Source organism: Phocoena phocoena, chromosome 14 (assembly GCF_963924675.1).
Source record: "Phocoena phocoena chromosome 14, mPhoPho1.1, whole genome shotgun sequence".
NCBI lineage: Eukaryota > Metazoa > Chordata > Mammalia > Artiodactyla > Phocoenidae > Phocoena > Phocoena phocoena.
The window spans coordinates 85963120-85988470 of NC_089232.1; positions in this window are offsets into that span (position 1 = coordinate 85963120).

Sequence of the window (25351 nt, forward strand, 5' to 3'; positions counted from 1 at the left end):
GTTATTTCATCTTCTTCAGTTAACTTAGTATACATTTGGTTTCTTTCTTCTTCAAAAGTTTTAAAATAGATATTTAATTCAGCTGCATCAATCAGTTTCTTTGAAATTACTTTGATTCATCTTCTAGGATGTCTCCATTTTCAGGACCATTGATTATAGCTACTTCCAAGTTCCCACTATCCATGTTGTCTTTTCCAAGAACAGCAGCCCAAACTCACACTTTCTTTTGCAGGTATCCATCCAAGGACTCAGTCTCTCTTTAGATTCATTCTTTTTTCAGTATGGTAACAACATTCACTCCTCTTTCCAACCCTTCAGCTTCTTGTGAAACCAGGTTCAGACTTTCCAGAGCACAGAAATCATTCTCTAAAGCTTCTTTCAGTGCTGACTGACATTGTCCTTCGCTGGTCTGATGGATTTTGAGGAATATTTCTATGGCAGCTACTTGAAATTCAGTGTGTTCTGATGCATCTTACAAAGACTGAAACTGTCTTGTAAAGTCAGTCATCAACTCAGCCTGTTCAAAATGTTGAGATTTATCTTGTTTTTGTCCATTTGAAAGTTGTCTATGCTAAAACCAAGTAAAGAGTTGAAGATTTCTAACTCCTTATGGATGTTTTATGTGTTTCTAATAATTTGTTCTCTGGTTTGCACTGAGGTTGACTCAAGGTGTCCAAATACGTATTTTTAATTTAAATTAATAGACCTTATTTCTTAGAGTAGCTTTAGTTTTATAGAAAAATTAGGCAGGGAGTTCCCATATACTCTCTCTTCACTCCCCCACCAACCACACTTACATAGTTTCCCCAACTCTCATCTTCCATTGGTATGATACATTTTTTACAACTGATAAACCAATTATTATTAACTAAAGTTCATAGTTTACATTAGGGTTCATTCTTTGTGTTGTGTAATTTATAGGTTTTGCCAAATACATAATGTCATGTCATGTATCCACCATTACAGTATCATATAAAGGTGTTTCATTTCTCTAAAAATCCCGTGTTCCCTTTCTTCATTCCTCTCTTCTCCTCCCCCATGCCTAAACTCCTGGAAACCACTGACGTTTTTACTGTCTCCATAGTTTTGTCTTTTCCAGAATGTCAGCCAGCCTTTTTCAGACTGGCTTCTCTCCCTTGACAATACACTTCTACGTTTATATACATCTTTTTTCAACTTAATAGCTCACTTATTTTTTATTGCTGAATAATATTCCATTGCCTGGATGGACCATTGTTTATTTATTTGTTAATCTATTAAAGGACATCTTGGTTGCTTCCAAGTTTTGAGCATTATAAATGAAGCTGCTATAAACCTTCAGGTTTTTGCATGTAAGTTTTCAACTCATTTGGATACCAAATATGTTTTCAATTAAAAAAAAAAACTTATTTTTTTAAGGTAAAAATAATACATTATCTTTCTTCCTGGACTGTAGAAACTCTGTGGGTAGTTTGCTTTTCCTTGAATTAAGCCCATAGATTCTTCATAATTAAGAATGTGACTATGACTACCCACAGCCCCATCTCCCATAAAAGTCCATGGGGACACAGGCCTGATCTAAGGTCCCCTGTCAATGTTGGTCCACCTGGCCCTGTGGCTCCTGAAAGGATACAGCACAGAGCATCACGGCCATCAGCAAATTTCCCCATGCTCTAGAGACCCAACTGTGTCACCTCAGATTGTCAAGACCCTGACAGCCACAGTGGACCCTAGAGAACACAGGTGAGCATCCTGCCTGAAACCAGATCAGCTCCTGGCCACATGTGCTGACCTCAGGGGAGGTTGGGGAAGGACAGGGCAGGAAACCCTGCCTTGAATAAACTGCTCATTGGGGGCCCTGAAGCGGTTAGGCCTGCTGAAGTTGGGGGGCTATCCAGGAGGCTGACCTAGCAAGGTGCAAAGCCAAGGACAGTCCTACCTGCAGGGGTGGGAGAAGCAGCCTAGTGAGCTCTTACAAGACAATCGTTATCTTCCTAAATCTGGGAAGGAGTTCCTGAAGAAAGAGGGAAAGCGCTGTAGGTAGCAATGAACCAAGAATGCAGGCTTGGGTCTCTTCAAGACAGAATGCCTCCATTTGGGTGCCCACTGCTACCCCAGGCCCCTACCCACATGCAGGCAGTTTTCCTGTTAATAATTGCACTTGGTACAATTCCTGTACTTGGTATTTGAAACGGTAGCATTTCTTATGAAACTAACATGTTGTAAATAATTTTGTTTCTCAGTTTAATATTTCTGAAATAGCACCCTAGTCATTAAAAGAGAAAAGGGTCAAGGGAGATCCCCTATGAAGAACCAAAGTTCCTTTGGAAATGAACTGACGCCTCTTGTCTACTGAATGACTTGTGTTTAGAAAATCTGAAGTAGGTAAACAAAGGATGTGAGTCACGAAATATCAAAATACGAGTCAAACGGAACAAAGAAGAAAACAAACGAATCATTAAAGCGAAGGAGGATTATTGGAATAATGGAGTAAATTAGAGAGACTAGCAGTGATTTAAATCAACACCTGAAGATAAAAGCTCAAAGCACTTAAATAACAATACTCATTAATGTGATAAATATGAGAGGCTTGTATGTTAACTCTCTTGGAAACAACCACCTCCTACTTTTAAATCACCTAAAAGCCTTTCACACCTGATTGCTCAATAAACAGTCTGGGTCTGGAGTAAAATTCTGATTAAGAAAAGAATTTCCTCTTGGAGGACAGAGGTGAGCTTCATTGGTGAGCAGCGCAGACTTTGTGAGTCACAAATGGGGGAGATAAAGGAGACCTAATGTTTAAAAAATGTGCCATTTCAGTAATTTTATTAGATTCCATCTAATTCTCACATCTTAGTGGGTAGGTAGCTGCTATCTACTTTATAAAAGGCAAAAGAGAGGTTCAGAGAAGTTAAACAAGGAAAGGGCAAAGAAGCAGCTCAGTCAGGGAGTGGGTTTTGGTGTTGCTGCCCAAGCTCTTCTAACACCTAAGAGGAGGAGGTTCAGAATCCTGGTGGCTGTGAGTGAGGGGCCACCGGTGCTTAGGGGCAGCAGGGGAGGGGCCTCTCTCCCTGTTAGAGAACCAGGCTCAGATCTGTTCTTAGTAAATGAATTCCATTTTTTACTTCTTACTTATAACACAGAGACTGAAGTGCTCCAGTCATAGTAGCTCCTGGCCCTCTGCTGGGTGTCAGAAGTCCATGTTGAACTCCGAGATGTGGCCTGTGCTGCCCAGGGCCTGTGTGAGGGCCTCCTCCTCATTGTCATGGGCCCCTCCCAGGCCAGGCGTGCCTGGGACTCTTGCTTCCCCACCACTCACAGCTCCAGACTGAGGCTGCCTATGAAAATTTCATGCCTCCAGGTGCTACATGGATTATTCATAAAGGCTGCAGAGCTGTCGCCATGGGAGCTGATTGGCTGCAGTGTCTTTAGCATCTTAATGACCTACCCTGATGGAGTGCAGGGCAGGGACCCACATGGATCCTCCGTCACTGGCGGGACCAGCTTTTCCATTTGCAGAACATGTTGTGCGTTATTTCTTCCCAGACAGACCTAGGAGTAATATTTACCTAGTTGACTAATCCAAGCTAGTGGGGAGGCCCCCCTGGAGCCTCAGAGACCTCTAGGCCCCCTGGCTGGCTTCTATGGGGAGTCGGCCTCAGGTCACTGCCCCCACCCTTCGTTTCTCCCTGGCTGGGCTGTCAGGTCAGCAGGGGCCCTGAGTGGTGAGACATGACATCAGAGAGGCTGAGTAACTGAGCCTGGATAGGGCATCAGGCACAGCTGTGGGTGGCTTCAATGCACTGGTGGGCACAGGCTGGGGGATCTGTGTTGCTGCAAGGACTGGAGGTGCCAGGGGCCCCTTAAAAAGCTTCTAGCCCCACCCCGCAAATGGATCATGGAAAACTAGTACTGATGCATACCCGTGACTTGTAAGAAATGCACCAAAAGCTCAGGGCTCACCACAAGGCTGCTATCAGTCCAGTAGGGTCATCTGGTCAGTGCCAGCTAATTCCCATCTGCAGGCCACTGCAGGGTCTAGCTGGGCACCGACTGAGCACAGAGGAGGAGGGAAGTCTGGAGACCTAGACAGCACTTGGGGAAAAAGTAAGGTTTTGATGCTTCCAGAAAGAAGAAAACATTAGCCCAGGGAAGGGTGATGCAGAGCAGAGGAGACGCGCCATCCATCATGCAAGGGGCAGCAGGGCAGCAGGGCAGCGCTGCCAGGGCCTGGATGCCAGCAGGGAGGGCAGTGCAGCCTGGTGGCACAGACCTGGATTTCTCCTAAGGCTTTGAGTAATGAGCCTTAGAGTCCAGGGGTCTTTCCAGGGGCTGGTAGGAAGGCTCTTACCTTTCCAGTAAGAAGACGATGTGTTTAGATTTGCACTTCAGGAATACAAGCAGCAGTGGGATGCGGGTCACACAGCCTCTGCCCCAGAGGGCTGAGCAGCTTGTTGCTTTTCCAGTACAGCTGAAGACCAGGGCCCTTCTGCGAGCACCACTGGAAGGGGAAGGTGGGCAGGTAGAGGAGGCTGGGTCATTGTGCAGCGCTCAGAGATGCCCTGGATGTTCCTTGACAGATACAGCGATGGCTGAGTCACCTGGATGCCCATGCCTCAAAACACCAATAGGAGAACAAAGTCAGGGTGATGTAAAGAAGGGAAGCCTTCTCCACTCAGCTGGAATGTGCGAAATGAGCCAACGTTAGACCTTCCTGTTTTGACCCCGCAGTGCCCTGTGAGGAGGGGCAGCAGCAGGATTGTGATGGGGCTGCCGTCAGGGAGGAAGGAGGGCATTGAGCCCCTTCTTCTCAGTGGCCACGGAAATCTCTGATAATTTTGCAGATCCAAAGAGAGCCTTGAGTGGAGGGAGCGGAGAGTAGATTGGCATAAGCAGTGGTTAAGCCGGCCTGTCATTTTGTAATATTTTACAGCAAATATATAGATTTATATAAAGGAGCTAAGGTTGCTGCCATGCTATCAATCCTGTTAAAAATAGAAGGCTTGGGCTTCCCTGGTGGCGCAGTGGTTGAGAGTCCGCCTGCCGATGCAGGGGACACGGGTTCGTGCCCCGGTCCGGGAAGATCCCACATGCCGCGGAGCGGCTGGGCCCGTGAGCCGTGGCTGCTGAGCCTGCGCGTCCGGAGCCTGTGCTCCACAACGGGAGAGGCCGCAACAGTGAGAGGCCCGCGTACCGCAAAAAAAAAAAAAAAAAAAAAAAAAATAGAAGGCTTTTGGATGCTTTGTGTCACCCTGGAAATTACATTATGAGGCCAGAGGGTGCAAAGTCAGTGACCTTTGCCTTGGGAGAATTTCAGGACCATGGCTTTTGTATGAGAGCTTTCACTGTGCATTTTCTGGTGTCCTGAGTGTCCCGTCGGCAGCTGGGACGTCACAGGAGGAGCTGGCACTCAGCTGGGCTCTCATGGACTCTGTGCAGTTTCACAGGTGAATATGATGAGTCACAGTTATGACACAAGATGCAAATTTCAGCTCTGAGAATGATGAACGGTTTCCAAATCGTATCTATCAAACTGTATATAATATTTATAAACACGTTGAAAATGCATAAGTGGAGTGATTGTGCTGGAAGTAAATTATTTCAGGTTAGACTCAGGAGAGATGTCATTAAAGGTTAGATCTTTAATGTCCCTAAAAGACAAATAAGCTTTTCTGAAACCCCCATTTATTCTCAAGAGGAGACAAGTAACAAGTGATGTGACTTGCTGAGTGCTTACTAGGAGAGTGTAGTGAGAGGTAACCAGTGGGTCATCCCCCAGGTACCAGTGGGCATAATCACTGGGGGAATATATGCAGACTTTGTCATGTTTCCTCCTTGCTGACTTCAGAGGAAATAAGGTCAGATGGAGAAAGAGATGGGTAGAGGCGAGAAAATCATTACACTCGTTCTTAATCCTAACTTGTTCAGGTCTCCTGTCTACCATGCAGACTCTGAATCAAAACCTAGGCCAGTAGTCTTGGGTCTTCATAAGTCTCAGAATCTGGGGGTCTAAAACGTATCAGAAAATGGACAAGAAAAAACCCAGAGATTCAATAGATCATCTTTTCCACAGCTGAAGATTGTTCTCCAAGTAAAGCTTTTGGAAAACGGAAAAAAAATGAAATGTCTAAAAGGGCAAGTGTCTGAGCTCCACCATTTTTCATTGCAGCCATGGCACCAGGCTTCCTTTAAAAACCATTCCAAATATCTGCTCCCAGGATCTCCCGCAATTCCATCAAGGCTTTGCAGAACTGATCTTCATTGAACTCATCAGTGTATATCCACTTCAGGTAGAGTGAGATTTTGCGATTACTTTAATGAAGCAATTTGGGGCATATATAGGTACAAAGGCAGTATCTATATGGTAAATATATACATAAGTAATTAGATGGCTGCAAAATTATATAGGATGCTGTTTAAAGAAGCAAAGTGCTCAAAATTGAAATGGAAGCCTGGTAAATAACCCATTATACCCAAAGAAATCCTGATTGCCTATTCATAGCTGGAATTTACATGAACCCTTGTTCATTAAAGAATGAATAGCGGCTAATTTGCAGCATTACCAAACCAAAGTTCAGATGACAGAATAAAAAAAAAAAAATCCTCTCAAATCAGAAGTCTACCATCTGTCCCACATAAACATCACTGTAACTTTCTTAATATATGGGAGACCCTATTTTTAAATTCTACTATCTAATTAAAACACCCCAGAGAAAAAAGATGCAGATTGCAGAAATCAAAATTTAATAATAATGAAGAAAGTGGGAGGGAGAAAATCAATCCATTTGTTAAAACAATTTCTTAAAGTGTTTTCTTTTGAGCATTTATTTAAGCAGAAGAAGCTACCTGAGTATTATTCAAGGAAACGGGTTCAGGTTCTTATTCAGATCTACCTGTTAAAAGCTTAAAGCGGGGAGTGGGAAATGTGATAGGAGTGATCAAGACATGATTTCTTCCCCTTAGAAACTATAATCCAGGGAAGGAATCAGACAAAGGAGGGAGATGTGGCTTGGGAAGCATTTGGTGAGTGTGAAATGCCCAGCTCTGAAGGGCTGTCACTCTTCCACACAAAGCCTCAAATCTCTGTGTGCTGGAATCACAGCTGAGAGGCACTGTCTGGATGGCAGAAATCAGCTACTCCTTTCTCCTGGTAAGGAAACCCAGGGCGGGCGTTGCTGTGACTTCTCCAAAGTTACACAGAAAGCATCAAAGCTAGAACCTGACCCACAGCTTATGATCCTTAGATGTTTACATTTCACTTATAGGTAATCAGCTTCTCAGAATGTATCATTCAAAGGTTAAAGGGCAAAGAATACGCAACCTGCCCCTCCACCATCACCACCATACACAACCGGCAATAATCTTAAAATAATGAGATTTCACGAATCAATACCAAGTAATGTGAATACCAAGAAAAAGAACAGGCGATGTGATGGAGTACAAATAACACAAGTTCTAAAGTACCCATCAAATTGTGACAAAAGTTTATTAGTTCCCAAGAAAATGTACATTAAAATATAATACAAATTAAGGCTTATGTGTCACTTGCAAATTTGACAAAAATAAATTATGATAACCAATGTTAGAGAAGCTTAACAGAAAATGGACACTCTTTAACCTTGCTTGTGGGAAGGTAAATCCTACTGGCTTCTCTGAAGGTCAGTATGGGATCAGATATGGACAACCAGAAAGATATTCATTTACTCAACCAACTCAACTTCTTATAAATTTACCAAAGAAAATCGTCAGGCAAGAAAACAGAGATGTGTGTATACAAATGTTTGTAATACTGAAAACTGGAAACAGCCAACCTAGCCAAAAATAAAGAACAATTAACTAAATTATAGAAATACAAAGTTTGTGTACTCCAGATTACTTTATTATAATCCTTTATCATATTAGAATTAACAGCTCTAGAGTTTGAGAAGATCGTGGCTCCACACAATACTCTTTGGGTGATGCTGGATAAGTTACCTAATATTTCCCTTCTTTGGGGTCCTCATCTGTATGATTGGGAAATACTATCACCTGCTTCAGAGGATTCCCATGAGGATTAAATATGTCAACACTCTTGAGTGTAAAACACTTAGATTAGACTCTGCTACATCATGCGTGTATTAGTCAAGGTTTCCCAGAAAAACAGAACCAATAGGAGAGAGAGAGAGGCAGATTTAGTAGAAGAATACGTCAAGAAGTCCCACCATCTGCCGTCTGCAAGCTGGAGAAACAGAGGCAAGTCTTAGTCAGAAGGCTCAAGAACCAGGATCACTGATATCTCAGGGCAGGAGACGATGAATGTCTGGACTCAAGCAAAGAACACATTTGCCCTTCCTGTGCCTTTTAATTTTACTCAGGTCATTACAGATCGGCTGATGCCCACCTGTACTGTGAGGGTGACATTCTTTACTTAGTCTACGGATTCAAATGCTATTCTCTTTCTGAAACATCCTCACAGACAAATCCAGAAATAATGATTTTTTTCCAGCTCTCTGGCATCTTTTAGCCCAGTCAAGTTGACATATAAAATTAACCATCATGTGTTCAAAAATATGATTAATTAACTACTTTACTATTATCACATCGTCTCAATAAATAATATTGTCAGAGTAGATTTTATTTTCAAAATGCTTTCAAGTGAAAAAAGAGCTGAAGGAAGTAGACCAAGACATTAAAAAATGTTCATATCTCTTTATGCTTATCTATATTTTCTATTTGTATATAATTAATGCATTGTCTGTATATTAACATCACTTTAAGGACCCTACAGGTATTTTCAAAAGTTTGGTATGCAAGCAAAGAGGACGTGAAGTTCATGATAAAGTAATAATGTGTTGTGTGGTAGTTAAGAGCTTGCATTGTAGCAATGAATGTAAGTGTGAATCCCTGCTCTGCTGAACATGTTCTTATTGTAAACCCTTGGGTAGGTTTATTTAACCTCTTTAAATCTCGATGCTATAATGGCAATAGAGCTGTTTGTGGATTAAATGAGATAATTCATGAAAAATTTCTAACACCAAATATGAAGGATATGCTCTACAAAAATATTAGCTAGTCTTACTACTCAGCACACATCAGTTATTATCAAATCTAATCATAAGAATTCTACACATATATTACTGGATTGAGCTATGCAGTACCTAGAACATGAAAATCATGTCAGAGGTGACAGACCAAGGAACAAACATCCAATTCAGATCCCACCCAATTGCTAATATGCCATAGAAATTGTTGGCTATACCTCCTACACTAAAATATATAGCATTTTAAGAATATGATACAGAAAAATGTTTTGTTGTTTTCAGTTCTCCATAGGAAAGAAATCCTCATGAGAACAAGACATAAAACTATGGAAACACATACGAACGCCGCTCATTACAGATGCCATGGCCATTTGTTCATTTTGCTCTCATTACATTAAGTACAATTAAAACAACTGGCCACCTGAACTAGCAAATGTTCTCATCCAAACTTACTTTAAAATGCAGCCAAATAAATAAATGAATGAATGAATACATAAATAAATAAATGAACTGGATTATTAGATGTTTAGGGAAGAGATAGAAGTTAGGCTTAAGATAAAGGAAATATAGTAAAAGATTGACTGTAGAACATAGATGGTGAGTGTATGGCTATTTGTTCTACACGTTTTCTTCTTCGGCCTTCAATGCTGGGACAAAAGAAAATGTCCCATGAAATGCATGCATTGGACTCACTGTTGAATCTGGGAGTGTGAGGCAGTCTTTCTAGGAGGAGAACCACAGCTGTGTACCCTAAGCCTGACTGTTTTCACATAGTTGCCATAGACATGCTCCTTTTCTCAATGGTGGGTGGTGGTAGGAAGCTTAGCTTGGTGACTTTGTGGTGATTATTCCCAAAGCACATTTCCCTTATCAATCTGGAAGATAAATGAAATGGAACAGGCTTGGATTTTAATTAAAAAAAAAAAATGATACCATTGTTTTAGGGATTGTTTTCTTTCCCTTCTACCCTCTAAACTTATTCTTCTTTCAAGTGACTTTTAATGGAGCATTTCATTCTGCCTTTGAAGTTTCAACATTTCAAGGTAGAATCAACTCTGGGCCTTGCTGCCAGCGTCTGGTACTGCCCACCTGGGAGAAATCATTTCCTAGTGGCCCTGCTCCTTGGGATGCATGTTTCTTGAGAGAGATGCTTGGGGAAGTTTCATGAATAGGGTGGAATCCTTCTCAGGCAAACATTGGCCATTCGGAAATCTTTCCTTTCTGAACCTCCCCCTCCACCCGTGCGCACACGTGCACGCACACGTGCGCACACAAACACACACACACACTCCCTCCATGGCTGTTTCGGTTATGCCAACTCCCCCTTTGGCTGACTGCCATCGTGGGCTCATTAAGAAACAGTGGCCAAACCTGTCTTCCCTGTGTTACTCTATATTTTGATAGAGAGGCTGCATGAATGACTGCTAATGTAGAAATGGCCTGAATATGATCGTTTAACAAATAAAGTACTCACTCGTCTAGAATTGCATGCAAGACAAGAGGTCGTGCATTCCTCATGCTTTGATACCCTCCTCTCATGTGGTCTTCAAGCTGACTTCAAAGAGATCTCATGTGGTTATTCTGTGGGTTTCTAGGCTGGAGAGTGGACAGTGGTGCTGAGTGGCTCATTGCTCTGATGGTGACTGGAGTTGTGTATGTAAAGAACAATCAAATGTTCATATCAAAGGAAAACAGAAGAGCGTGGAATGAATGTAACCTGTCTTCCTGTCCAACCCCCAAATCTATGCTTTATCTTGAAAACATACCTATTCGATACAAATAATATTTTATTAAGTGACTCAAAATATGGTTAAAAATGTCACTATCACTCAAAAATATAGCCTTTGATTCTTTATGCAGTACATTACTTACACTTAGGGAAAATTATGACGAGGAAATTATATTCCATGTTGGGAAGTGAGCTAGTGATTCTTATAAATAACCACTTACTAGGTAAATTGATAAACAGATCAATTGTACCTATTATACAGGTTTATAAGAGTACCAAAGGATGACATAGGTGCTGTTAAGACCTGAAACCAGAGAAAATGAGCTAAAATGAAATGGAGATAATCACCTTGTGTAAAATGATGCAGCAGTTGCTGTCATTGCCTTGCTCTTACCCCTCCCCCTTACCATTTGGTGCCCAGAAGTCACCTTCCAATGTCATCTCATTGGGATGTTGTCATCCTTCTCTGGGACCTGAAGGATGGGTCAGCACCTATTTTGAAAGTGGTTGATAATATTAGAACGAGCTTAGGGCCAAGGTGCTGGCTCTTTTTCCATCAGCGTCAGGTTGAAATCGATGAGATAGTAACAATGAGAGAAACTGCAGGAAGCAACTCTGGCAGTCAGGGCTGGAGGTCACCAGAACCTAGACCCTCGGGGCAGTGCCCGACGGAGCTGAGATTCAGACTTTTGCAAGTGGGTGCTATCCAGTAGTTTCCGCAAGTGTGTGAAAATTCTGGAGACTGGAACCAACTGCTGTTGGAACAGTTGATGCTTTGTGGGTAAGGAACTTTTGTGTAGACTGTGTTTACAGGAAGGATAAGCAAAGAGAGAGAAGCAAATCTCTTGACCTGTCTCATGCTCTTATGTTCCATAATGGCATCACCCAAAGCGAAGCGCACTGGAGAAGTGAAATAGTTTGCAGAGTTCCAGCCCCTGTACCACAATAGGATATAGAAGGATAGTTTTAAAGCTGAGAAAACCTAACTCTTAAAACTGCTGACATGAAAAAATCATTAATCCACAATTTTCAAGCACAAGTCACATGGCTACAGCTAGGTTCAAAAGCATGGAGAAACCAGATATTGGTCAACAGTAACAGAGTTTACTATACCAAGTAAGATCATAAAGTGAAACTCAGTCTTAGAACCACTAGCTAACATCAACCATCTGCCGGTTCTGCTAAGCCATTTTGAGTCAGTCATCCTGAATTTATTTAAACCATATGACCGCAGTTTATATTTTGGCAATATTTGAAAGGAAAACAGTCAAGTACTTTATTAATATTTGTGAAAATGAGACTGTTTTTCAGGTTATGTGCTGTGGATGAAGAGGTTAGGGGAGAATAGGAGTCCCTTCCTTCCAGGAGTTTATCCAATAAGACACAGAGTTTTAAGTAAGAAGATGAAGCTCTTGACATGTAGCACCGTGTAGGTGGTATGGATGAAGGGCTGAGGGAACATAGGAAACAAGGGGGTTAGTTTTAGGTGTTGTAAGTCATGGACAAGAAGGGTAAATGGGAAAACTTTACGGAAGCGGTCAGAAGGGTCAGAGCTGGACAGCAAGGCTGACTTTAGAATATTGGGGAGATTTGTGGGGGTGCAGTTAAGAATCTGGGGATTTCCTTCAGCTTTTACAAATCAAAGAAATTTGGGGGGGTCTATTTTGGGGGCATTAATGAATAATTCAATGTTTTCCTTCTATACAGTTTTTATGATTAATTTTTTTTTTTTTTTTTTTTTTTGCGGTACGCGGGCCTCTCACTGTTGCGGCCTCTCCCGCTGTGGAGCACAGGCTCCGGACGCGCAGGCTCAGCGGCCATGGCTCACGGGCCCAGCCGCTCCGCGGCATGTGGGATCTTCCCGGACCGGGGCACGAACCCCTCTCCCCTGCATCGGCAGGCGGACTCTCAACCACTGCGGCACCAGGGAAGCACTAATATTTTAAATTTTATCCTCTATTCTTCCTCCACCTTGGTATTTGTAAACAGAGGTGTTCATTCCTCTTATTCTGCCCTCCGATGACTCCCTTAGACTTTTGAATTGTGTTTCTCGGGCCCTGACCTTTCTTTACTCCAACTGGCCTTTCTTAGAATCAGCAAGCTAGATCCAAACCAACATGGTGAGCACAAGAGAAAATTAGAGCATTCTTTTTATCTCCCACATTAGTCCATACGGGGTCTAGACATTTGGAAATTAAGAATAGGGCCTGTGTCATATTTCTTTATTAATGTTCAGTGCCATATTGGTAACCCATGGTCTATTCTGATGGGAGGTAGAGGAAAACACAAACAAATTATGAAAAGCCAATTTACATTCAGGTTTTTCAAGAATATTTCTAATTGGTGGAATGAGACATGTCTATCAATAAGAAAATTCACCTGAGATTCCTTATGAAAGGTGTTTGACTCACTGGAGATTAGTTTTTATTTTTATTTAATGTTTTAATCTTACTGCATCTACAGCAGCTTTATCTTAATATTATATCAATACTTAGTTATTTTTCCATGTAAGGAGATATGAGCTTCATATGTAAAATTTTTATGTAAAATTTTATTTATTCCATAGGTAAACTTAAAAAAAAATGGTTTATTTATGTTTTTCTTCCTGGGTGAGCCCTTGAGAATGGGGACTGTACATATTTTTTTAATTGGTTTGACTGGAATTACACTGATGAGAAATTATTAATAATCCTGTTGTTTTGTGTTCCTAACCATCATTTATTTCTTCCAATTATTCACCTGTACTTTTAATTATTTATTTTCAAGAGCCAATGGGCTATGGTTCAAACCAAATTATAAACTCTTTAAAGGTAGAAGACAAATTATATACTGAGGCATAAAATATTAGCAGTAGGAGAGACTGAAAAATAAAATTGAGCTGCCTTAAGAGGCCATGTGGATAATATAAATAAATAAAGTTGATCAGATGTATATAATAGAGTGGACTGTGGTAAATGGGAGAGTTTTTTTTTTTTCTCTTTTTTATGTATTTGTTGCCCAAATAAAAACTTTGCAGCTTAGAAAAAACTCTGCCTGCCAGCTGCCCGTTGGTAGTCACAGATTCTAGTATAAATCCTCGATTTATAGGTTAAAAAGAAAAAGGGCCTAGAGAGATTAAGTGATTTCCTACTCAAAAAGCAAATTAATAACAGAGATCAAACCAAAATGACCAGTTCCCAGTATGGAGATCTGTGCACCAACTATTTCAAATACACAGATCTGATGGGGCCTCATGGACTGTCAACCTTATTCATACCTCACATTCTACTCTGTGACTTCTGATAAACAAAAATATTTTAAAAATTGCATGTTAGTTTTTGCAACTCACATCTTTAACCTAGCAGGTGCTTATCACTCAATACACTAGGAAGAAGAATCCTCTGCTCCAACGGGCTTTAGAAACAATATCGTAAGTCATTTTACAAATAATTCATAGAAGTTAGAAACAAAGGGATAGTAAAATTTAACCTTATTAGAAACTTTAATAAGAATTTGAACATAGAAAACCCAAATTTTATTCTTATTTTTTCTGGTTTTGAATATTTTTATTGAATATATATATATATATATATAAAATCACATGGGTAATGGTCTTTGAATGAAAGTAACCTCTCACCAATGGGCACAAACAAATAACATATTTGTCTTGTAAATAAATAAATCCAGACTTCAATGCATTGTTAATGCTTCTTATTCTTGCACATGCTTTGTCAAAATGCAATATTAGGGACTTCCGTGGTGGCCCAGTGGTTAAGACTTTGCCTTCCAATGCAGGGGGTGCAGGTTCAATCCTTGGTCAGGGAGCTAAGATCCCACGTGCCTCGCAGCCAAAAAAACAAAACATAAAACATATGCAATATTGTAACAAATTCAATAAAGTCTTTAAAAATTGTCCACATCAAAAAAAAATCTTAAAAATTAAAAAATGCAATATTAAAATTTTTTGACAGCTAATAATATAGATGAAGTGAGAAGGGACAATGAAGAAAATGATTCACTCTTATTTCCTCCAAAATTACAAAAATATATTCATTTTTAGATTTGTAAGTTTGAATTATTGACCCAATAATGTTCCCATGATGTTTCCTTCAATCTCCCACCTTTAGTTTTTTTTTTTTTTTTGGCGGTACTAGGGCCTCACACTGCTGTGGCCTCTCCCGTTGTGGAGCACAGGCTCCAGATGCGCAGGCCCAGCGGCCATGGCCCACGGGCCCAGCCTCTCCACAGCACGTGGGATCCCCCCTGACTGGGGCATGAACCCGTGTCCCCTACATCAGCAGGCGGACTCTCAACCACTGCACCACCAGGGAAGCCCTACTACCTTCAGTATTTTTAACTTATGTACCTATACCATATGAAGTAAATTTTGGTGCACAGACATCATAAATGATGGAACAATTCTGTCACACATCCTTTTTGCAAAATGAAATGTTCTAGGTACCTGGAACAAAATATTTTGTGCTGAAATCCTTCCTACTGGATGACAAATTGGGTGGGAATACAGTATTTCCTTTTTGTTTTTAGAAATTTACTGTACACTTATTGATTGTTGAGTTGAGAAAATGCATCTAGCATTTTTTTCTGAGTTTTTGAGTATGTGACCCACTTTACCATTGTCATTAGTGTCTTAAGTGTCACTGATACCTTTTTGTATTCATCTTTTGAATCAGTTAGTAGTTGCAAAACATCTTCTTTTGTAAATTTTATTCTCTCTATGGGCAGAGTGAAGAATTCTCAACTACATTTAATGTTAAGAACAAAAAATTTAAATGATGGTATCTCTAGACATCTTTTAGACCATCTTTAAAGGTGATGCAATATCTTGGACAACAAAATAAGAAAACTAAAAGATAATGTAAGAGTGGTGTTTTATTTCAGCTGTGTGTCATCCTTCTAGGTGAGTTCATTATTCTTCCGTGATATAATTATTTTGTCTCTTTAGTATAGTTGAGAAAAATTGATGAGTAATAATGACATAACTCCTAGGAAGATGAAAGAGCAAAATATTTAAGGTATAGGAAAAATAAGAACACTAAGATTTCACAATTTTTCTTACATTTATAAAGAAAACAAATGTACTCAAATAATAATTGCAAGATAGAATGTTTCATTCCAATTTTTTTTTTAAATAGTAACTTTTATTTTTGTATTTTGGAAGATTCCTAAGGAAAAAAACCTAAAAGTTATGACACAACTACTCTGGAGAAAAGAGATATTCATAAAATAAACTCAAATCTAAAACTGGGTCTCATGGGTTCTGATAATACACCAATGGTTAATAAGTACACTTTGTTCTTAAGATTAATGCATATAATTAGATAACACACTTTGATTTTAAGAATGAGAATAAACTTCTTCAAGAAGCAAAATGACATTGAGACATATATTGTTTTAATCAATAACAGAGCTTCCAGGTATAAGGTAGAAAAATGTGCCACTAATTTACTCTACATTTTTTTTTTTCATTTTCTTCCTTAGGGTGGGACTGAATAGAGAACAGATACAGGTGACATCTGGTGGATGCTGAACCCAAAGTAGGAAAAAATAATTCTGCAAATTGGTCTTACCCTGAAGGAAATCAACTTCAGATTCCACAGAATACTTTAGAGCAAAGATTATACATAATTCATCACCACTGTGAGTTTTAATTGGAATACAACCAAAACTTAATAGTTCTTTAGAACATAATCATTTATATTACATAGGACTCTACCATAATGAGGTTTCCATTCACATGGATGGATGATTTGGTCAAATATTCTATGGAAAGCCAAGGAGTTTCTTTAAAAGGCAAATTTAAATACTACTTTTCAGAAGTGTATTAAAATAGTTGTGCCTGGTTATGTTTAGAGATTTATTATTGAGGTAGATAACTAACAGTGTCTTTCGTTTGTGATATACAGAGATAGATATTTTACTCACAAGTTATTTTACTTATTTCAAGTTGTCTTGAAGCAAAACTGCTTAGTTTAAAACCCATTTAGATATCTTTTTTCTATTGATATTGGAACTATTTTCCCAAGCAAAGGTTTAGATTATTGCTATTTGTTAATTATGCTATTTCTTGTCATTAAATACAATGCTGTATTTCATATATAAGTGTGTATATATAATATATATTATGTATCTATGTTTACATATATATATATATATATATATATATATATATATATACATGTTTGAATGTAGGCAAAAAAGGTTTACAAAGGAGACAAGCATAGAATTTTGGAAGCTGATGGGAGATGGGTGTGTGATGATTGACTTAACCCACTTGTGCAAAGTACAAAAAATGATCTAGGATATTAAAATCATAATAAAACTAATGTAAAATATCTCAAAAGAAAGGTTAAATTATAAAGTTAAAGAACTCTCAGAATGAGAAAGACAAAATGATGAAAAACAAGAGAAAAAGGATAAAAAATTGAGAGGTCAAAGCCAGGAAGTTTAACATCCAAATGACAGAATTCTTCTTTTTTTTTTTTTTTTTTTTTGTGGTACACAGGCCTCTCACTGTTGTGGCCTCTCCTGTTGCAGAACACAGGCTCCAGATGTGCAGGCTCAGTGGCCATGGCTCACGGGCCCAGCCGCTCTGCAGCATGTGGGATATTCCCGGAACGGGCATGAACCCATGTGCCCTGCATCGGCAGGCAGACTCTCAACCACTGCACCACCAGGGAAGCCCGACAGAATTCTTGAAAGAGAGAAGAAAGTAAATATAGGAGAGGAAGCCATCACTGAAATAATCAAAGAAATAATAAAAGACAGTTTACTAGAATGAAAAGTGCTTCTTGATTGGAGGGTCCATCATATGCACAATAAAATATATGAAAACTGACTTAATCAAGTTATGTCCTTGAGACATTTGTTTTCCCTGAACACAAAAATAAAACTATATACATTGCTAAAGGAAAAAAAAGTTATAGAACCAGATCAATTTTAGTCATGTCTCCAGAAATTAGGAAAGGGAAAATACTCGAAGACAGTAGAGCAGGGTTATAAAGGCTCTGAATGAATTTTCATGATATCTTTTCAGAAGATAAGCTACAGGAGACTTGTCATGGCTTTGGTCCAGGACATCTTCCTAGCCCTCTTCCAAGGGGGTGAGAGGATTTGTCTTTTCCCATTGCATATATCTCCACAGTTTTTTTAGACCTTATTTTAAACATCTTTTAAAAGCTTCAAAGAAGGCATGGAAGTAGAATAGGAAAAAGTTTATAAACCAAATTTTTTCAGAATTGACCTTTAAAGGTCTCTTCTGATTTTTAATATTCAGGATTTGGAGACTGAAAAGTGAACCAATATCCTCTGTAGTGTTTCCAGTTGGGATTCTATTCATAAACTGATTTAAAATTAATAACCTCATAATGTGGAATATCACAAAACATTAATGAGCTATCAATGCACAATACATATTTCCCCTAAGTGGTAAACTTGCCAGCTAAGCACAGCTGAGATACAAATTTTTTTCAAGCCAAAAGACCTTTACAAATTGTCTGTAAAATCCTCCAGAGTGTTTACTATATTTGAATACTTTGTGAAAGGTAGTTTCATTCTCAAATGTGTTTAATGCCATTTTATACATTATTTGATTCTGTGATTGAACACAAAACATTGACAAAAACAATAACATTCCCCAGAAATGAGCAGCTGTTGAACGATACCTCACAGAGGATAGGCATTTGATTATTTCTGTTATCAGCTTGTAGTAGCAATGCTATCTTGTCTTCTCTCATTCTGTGACTGTTGTGGAAATGACATTGAGAAAATGAGAATTTTTATGTAGAGGCACATAGACTGAAGTTTAAAATACCCCAAATAGCTCAATCTACCTAAAATGTTCAGTATCTACCTGTTGTATCTAATAAAGCATTTTACTCTCAAACCACTATCTTCTTCCCAATGACCCACAATCAAACAATTTTTCAACATACCTGGACCTGACCAACCATTGAGCCTGCCATGTTGCCCTGTTTGCGCACTCTCTCACCTTCTTCTGCTCTTTATTTGTTGGTTACCCAGCTTAGATTCTAGAGTCCACCATTAAAATCTCTCCCTTGCACACCTCTTCTTTCATTCTAATTTTCCTAGCAAAGCTCAAACCGTGGCATAGACCCCCCCACAAGTACCCCCAGCTTGCACTGTACAGCTGAGTGATGGAGAGAAGGACAAAAGAGGAGACTGATCTCACTTTAGCTGCCCCTAGTTTAAGTGAACTCCTAGGGCCACCACTGACTGTTACTGCATTTCCCTGACCCACCCTCTTTTCCACTCTCCTAAATGTCTAGTTCCAGCCTGTCCCTTCACAAACCTTTAAAACTTTGTCGTCATTGTCATGTTCAGCTGATGACTTTATTTCCTTTAACAGTGAGAAAGTACAAGTCAGCAGGATCGAAACCCTACATGCTCCCCTCATCCCAGCACAACATTCCCACTGCATCAACGTTCATATGCTTTCCTTCTCGCCCGGTGCTGTTTGTGTCTGTGCTCCCAAGTCCAGCTCTTGGCTCTGCATGTTTCATCCCATTTCTCTCTCCTCCTCAATATGGTCATTTCAGCAACTCTCCCCTCTCTTTCCTGTATCATCAACTTCTCTTTCCAAAGCCTACAGACATGCATTTACAGCTCACACCTAAATAAAACAGAACAACAAAAGCAGCCTCTTCTGCGCTCTTTCCCCTTTTCAGAAACATTCCAAGATCGAGTTGTCTATGTATAATCTTCTGCCCTCATCTCTTCTTTGCTTGGATCTATTCAAATTAGGACTTCATCTCAACTATTCCATCAAAACAGTCTTCCCTCTTCAAGACTCCCAATGACATCGGCACTAAACCAAAGAATCAATTCTCAGTCCTCATCTTAAATGTATTTTGACATGGTTTGAGTACATCTTCCTTAAAATTATTTTTCCCTTTGTCTAAGACTACCTTAACTTTGTTTTCTTTTCTTTTATTTTTCTTTCCAGATTTTTTTCAATCTGGAAAATTCAAAAAAGTAATTGACACATACAATTGTATATTTTCATTTTTCTTTTAACTTCCTGACTGTTCCTTCCCCTTTCTTTTGTGGTGTGTCTCACGTCTCTAGCCTCGTAATGTTGGAATATGGCAAGTCTCATGTTCTGACCTCCTTTTTATCTGCACTGAATGTCAAGGAGATCTCAATTTGTCTCTTAAAATATTATCTATAAGTTGACGAAACATGTGTTTATATCTGTAGCCCCTGAAGTCCAGACTCATACATCTGACTGCCTTCTTAGCATTCTACTTGATGTCTAGTATATAGTAGAAATTTCAGAGTTTAGTTTTGAGCATCTCAGTTTGCTTTGCACTAACCAACAGCCTCAGCAATATCCCCCCCTTCTATTCCCCAAACAAAAACAAAACAAAAATATCGTTTCTCGCATATTCATCCACATCTCAGTAAGTGTCAACACTGCCTTACAGTTGCTCCGACTAAAAGTATTGGGCTCATTTATGTCTGTACACCTACATCCAATCTATCAGCAAATACTTGTCTACCTCCAACCTTCTCACCATCTCCCTGTGTCCACCACCCATGCTTGAGTCCATCTCAGTTCTGGATTTAATTCTTAATTGGTCTCTCTCTTCTCTGCCCTGGCTTCACTCCATGTAAATTTGTGTTCAGAGTAAACCCGAAATGCCTGCAAGTCCCCATTACTTGTGCCGCTGAAGCACGCATCCTCCATTCCCTTCCACCATCCTCTTCTGTCAATTTGTTCTACTTCACAGTGACTTCCCGCAGGTCCTGAAAAGTATCCACCGTGCTCCCAACTCATTGCCTCTGCATTATAATTAATATAATATAAACAGTATAGTGAACATTCACTTAATGTATCTGGATTAAAGAATTTTTTGAATGAATACTTGTAATCCCAGTATTGTTGAGTTACTGTACTTCCCATTTGCCGATAGAAAAACTGATGGGAGAGTTTTGTTGTTGGTTTTCTTTTTAAGCTAGTCAATGATGAAACTGGCTTTTAATCACCCAGGTGATTTCACAGCCTCTGCTCTGAGCAGGTATTCTGACGTGTCTTTGATGTGAGTTTATTTACACAGAGACCTCCCAACAGGGAGTGGGGAGGGGGCACATGGGTTGGGGACAGCTTCCTACAAAAATGATGTTAACCTGAATCCTGAGGACACAGGGGAGTGGCCCTGTGGAAAGGAGGGCAGGCCCAGGCTGCGTGGTCTCTGGAGGGAGGTGTGGAGCACGTGCACAAACAGCCTATTCCCGGAGTGCATGTGGTTCTAAGGGCCGCAGCCTACAGGTGCGTGTGTGAGAGAGTGTGAACGTATCTATGTGTGCACTTACAGCCGAGCACCATGGTGACAAATGAGGCTGAATGGACAGATCAGGACCACTGACTTGACTTATTTTAATGCCAAAAGTATGACTCTCATTTTGAGACAGAGCAAACGGCTATAATCTGAAAAGGGAAACAACTACGGTTTATGTTTGAGAAGACTGGCTCTGCTTTCCTTGTGAAGGATAGTTTAAATGGAAAACTGGAGGCTTCTCCAGTGTTAAATGCAATTCCTAATGATTCTTAGGTCTATAAACTGAGGCATTGTCACATGAAAATTTGATTTAGCTTGGCTTCTTGGAGTTAAAAACAAAATACATGAAAATCAAACATACTTACCCTGTACTAGGGAATTATAATTTTTTGTAATTCATAAGCATTAAATTATTTGTATTGTAGTTACTGGGGCTGCCATAACAAATCATCACAAACTGTGTGGCTTAGAAGAACGGAAATGTATTCCCACACAGTTCTGGAAGCTGGCAGTCTGAAGTCATGGTATCAGGAAGGACTTGCCTTCACCAAAGACTCTAGGAAAAAAAATCATTCCTTGGCTCTTCCTAACTTCCAGTGGTTGTGGGCAACTCTTGGTGCTTTGTTTTTAACTCCTTGGTGCTTTGTTTTTAACTCCTTGGTTTGTAGACTTATCACTCCACTTTCTGACATCACATGGCTTCTCCCCTCTGTGTGTCTGTGTCTCTACATGACCTTCTCAGTCATTTAAGGTCCACCCTAACTAATTACCTCCACAAGGACCCTACTTTCAAATGAGGTCACATTCTGAGATTCTGGGTGGATGTGAAGTTTGGGGTGGCCAAAAATTAAATCTCATTTTTAAAAACAAGATAGGAAAGATTATTACAAACAGACAAATGTTTCAATTGACAGTGAAAAGCAAATAGAATCAAATTAACGATGGTCTAAGAATTCTTCATCCTCAGGATATTTCTCACCAAGTGGTATGTGTGTGTTTGTATGTGTGTGTCTGTGTGTGTCTGTGTGTGTATTTCTTTTTTAATATCCAAGGATGTTTCCAATTCCAGTGTTGTAGTTTATGTCATAATCTGTCACTGTAATTCACAGAGTAGCTATTCACAGTCAAATTTTCTCAGGTTTGTGAACATAGTTTTTCACAGCTACATTTTATGTCTTTTTCATCATAGCCTCATAAAGTGCAGCTGCAATTACCAAGTGTATTTTTATGGAAGCCACTTTTGAGCATGCGATCTGTGTATGCTCTTATATCATCTTGTCTGGAAAAGTCAGGAGAAATTGTTGTGCAAAAAAAGATAGGATCAACTCATGACTCTAAAGCTCTGAAAAAAAAAATGCCCTACAGGAAAGATGGTGAATGTTTAGGAAGCCATAACTCTCAGCTAGGGAGTGGTTTCACCTTTAAGAGGCGACAGTGAAAAATTAATGAACCAAGGGCTCTAATGAATGAGGCATGTTGACATGAAGACAGATTCATGGCATAAGTGCTGAGTAACGGATATGATAGAACTGGAATTGGCTCTGGGGGCCTATGAGAAAGGATTCCTGCACTGAGCTCCTGGTATGTGTTTAGTCTTTTATGGCTTTTCCTGCAGTTTTCTCTAAAGCGGAGGCTAATTTTTCTCCTGCATCCCATGTTCCTTAATGCCTAGAAGTGACATAAAACTCCTGCTTGCTTCCATTACACTTTGCAATAACTTTTCCTTTCTTCTTCAAAAACCATCTCTTTTTGAAGCCTGTGCTCCGTGCTTTTGTGTCTGTTCCCTGTTCTCTCCATCTCTCCCTTGCTTGCTGGAGACCACAGCACCTCCAGTGGTATGACTCTCCATCCCCTTTCTGCCATATTTCTGGGTGGCTTCCTAAGCCACAGGGACGACCCTGTCAACATTCCAGTCCCTTCAAGCTCCTCTTCTCCAGTGAGTCCACTTTATTTGTGCTCAGTTCTCATCGTACCATGAATCTTGTCACCCCCGAAATAAACCACCATTCAAACCTGACCACCAGGGCTTCCCTGGTGGCTCAGTGGTTGAGAGTCCACCTGTTGATGCAGGGGACACGGGTTCGTGTCCCGGTCTGGGAGGATCCCACATGCCGTGGAGTGGCTGGGCCCGTGAGCCGTGGCCGCTGAGCCTGCGCGTCCGGAGCCTGTGCTCTGCAACAAGAGAGGCCACAACAGTGAGAGGCCCACGTACCAGAAAAAACAAACAAACAAAAAAAAAACAAAACCTGACTACTGATGCTCCATCCTTTGAGCTCATTTTTTTTATACTCTTAATTAGACACCACAAACATAGCTTCATCACAGGCTTATTTATCATGGTAAAATATTTGAAATGGTTCCATAAATCATGATCTATTTATTTGGAACATTAAAATCTATTACATGAAATTTTTACTAATACAGAGGTGTGAATAAGCATAAAGTATTACATTTTAAGAAGTTAGAAATCAAAATTGTTTGCTGGTGATGAGTAATGAGATGGCAGAAGAAAATGATGGAAAAGAAGTATAGCAAAATATTAGCAGTGTTTATGTCTGGTTCTTGGAGTTAGTACTTTATTGTATCTGAATTTAAATAAGTAAATGTAATTATATAGTAAAATAAAGTATTTTAACTCAAAAAGTATTTACTTTGGGACCATTATTTCTAAGCTCTCTGCTACCACTGGTGGCACAGAGATGAATCCGTTTCCTATGAAGCTCTCAGATAGAGAGATGAAAATATCATCTAAGTAAATATTTTATATTGTAAGAGAAATCACATTTGTTGTTGTTTTATTTTTGTAATTTTTTTTCAAATTTGTTGTTTTAAAGCACTAACTTTATTTAAGAAAGGGTAACTCTTGGGAAGCTGAAGCACACACACACACCTGTTTGTACATGTATGTGTTATGTTTATATGTTTACCTACATATATTATTCTTCACAATCAAAATTTGATTATCTCATAAACTTGTTGTAATAGTTTAAACTCTGACTCTTACAAAAAGGCATGGAATAAATTTGGATTTGGAATATGTATTAAAGCAGAGACGGGCCACCTGATCTGGCCCCAATTCATTCCTGAAAGACATTCATTGCAAATAGTGTTATTAACAAAGGAAGAGGCCAGGTGATGTTTCTTGTCTGTGGGGCTGCTCCCTGAGGATCACCTGACTGGCTCCATCCAGTGTCAGTTCAGCATCTGTAACTTGGGGAAAGGGAAGTTGAAAAAATAGTTAGATTTATCATTTTGGAATATTTTACAATTTTTATTTTATGTTTATATTGAAACTGGAGTAATAACCAAGTTATCACTTGTTTAATAACCTTTAAGATGTTTACTATTATTTTTTAATATTAATATCAATAAATAGTATATCTCCATTAAGGTAGTAATTTGCCTTATGATGAATAAAATAGTAACCAGTAAGAAAGTAAAGCTATGGTAAAAAGAGAAATGAGAATCTATGAGAAAAAAGTGAAACCAAGGGAAGCCTGAAATTTGCCCTTTTTCAGCCAGAAATTTCAGTAGCCCAGTTTTGATTAATTAAGTATTCACCATAAATCCCTAAACATATCCTGGTGTATGTGTGTGTGTGTGATATTTATTCATTCATTCCACAGACATTCACTGAACACCTTCTTGTAGTTTACATTTTAGCTTCTAGAGAATCACAGATTAAGCCAAGACCCCTGCTACTTGGGAAGTTAAGAGTCTAGTAGGAGATAGAGGAATGTAAATATGTATGCCTCATGGCCTGTGGGCACAGTGAAGAAAGCAACACACAAATAAAATTAAATTAAAATAAAATAAAATAAAATAAAAAAGGAAAAAAGATGATTGTTAGGTGAACTAGTTAGAATGTTGTCCCAAGGAAAATAGGATAAATTAAATATTGAGCTAAATAAGAGTTCCCAAGGTAGGAAAAGCATTCCTGGAGGAAGGGCAGCAGTGCAGAGGGAAAGAGTCATAAGAGCACAGTCTGCTCTGGGAAGTACACACAGCCATATGGAGCTGAGCGTGAAAGGACTAAGGATCCAGCCCAGTGTACTAACCCAGTCTGGAGAACAGGATGGCAAAGGGAACTTTACAGGTTCAAACTTTTCTCCATCATAAATGTTCTTGGTACTTTGTGTTTGATCTTGTTTATCCTGCTATGTGTGGTAGCATAAAATTTTATAATGATGGTCTCAGGGCAGTGTAACACATAAACACCTGGACTCCACCGCTTGGCAGCAGTGAGATTGTGAGCAAGTTCCCAAGGCTCCTGGCATCTCCATCTGTGACGTGCGGGTCAGAATCATGCCCCAGTGGGCTGTGAG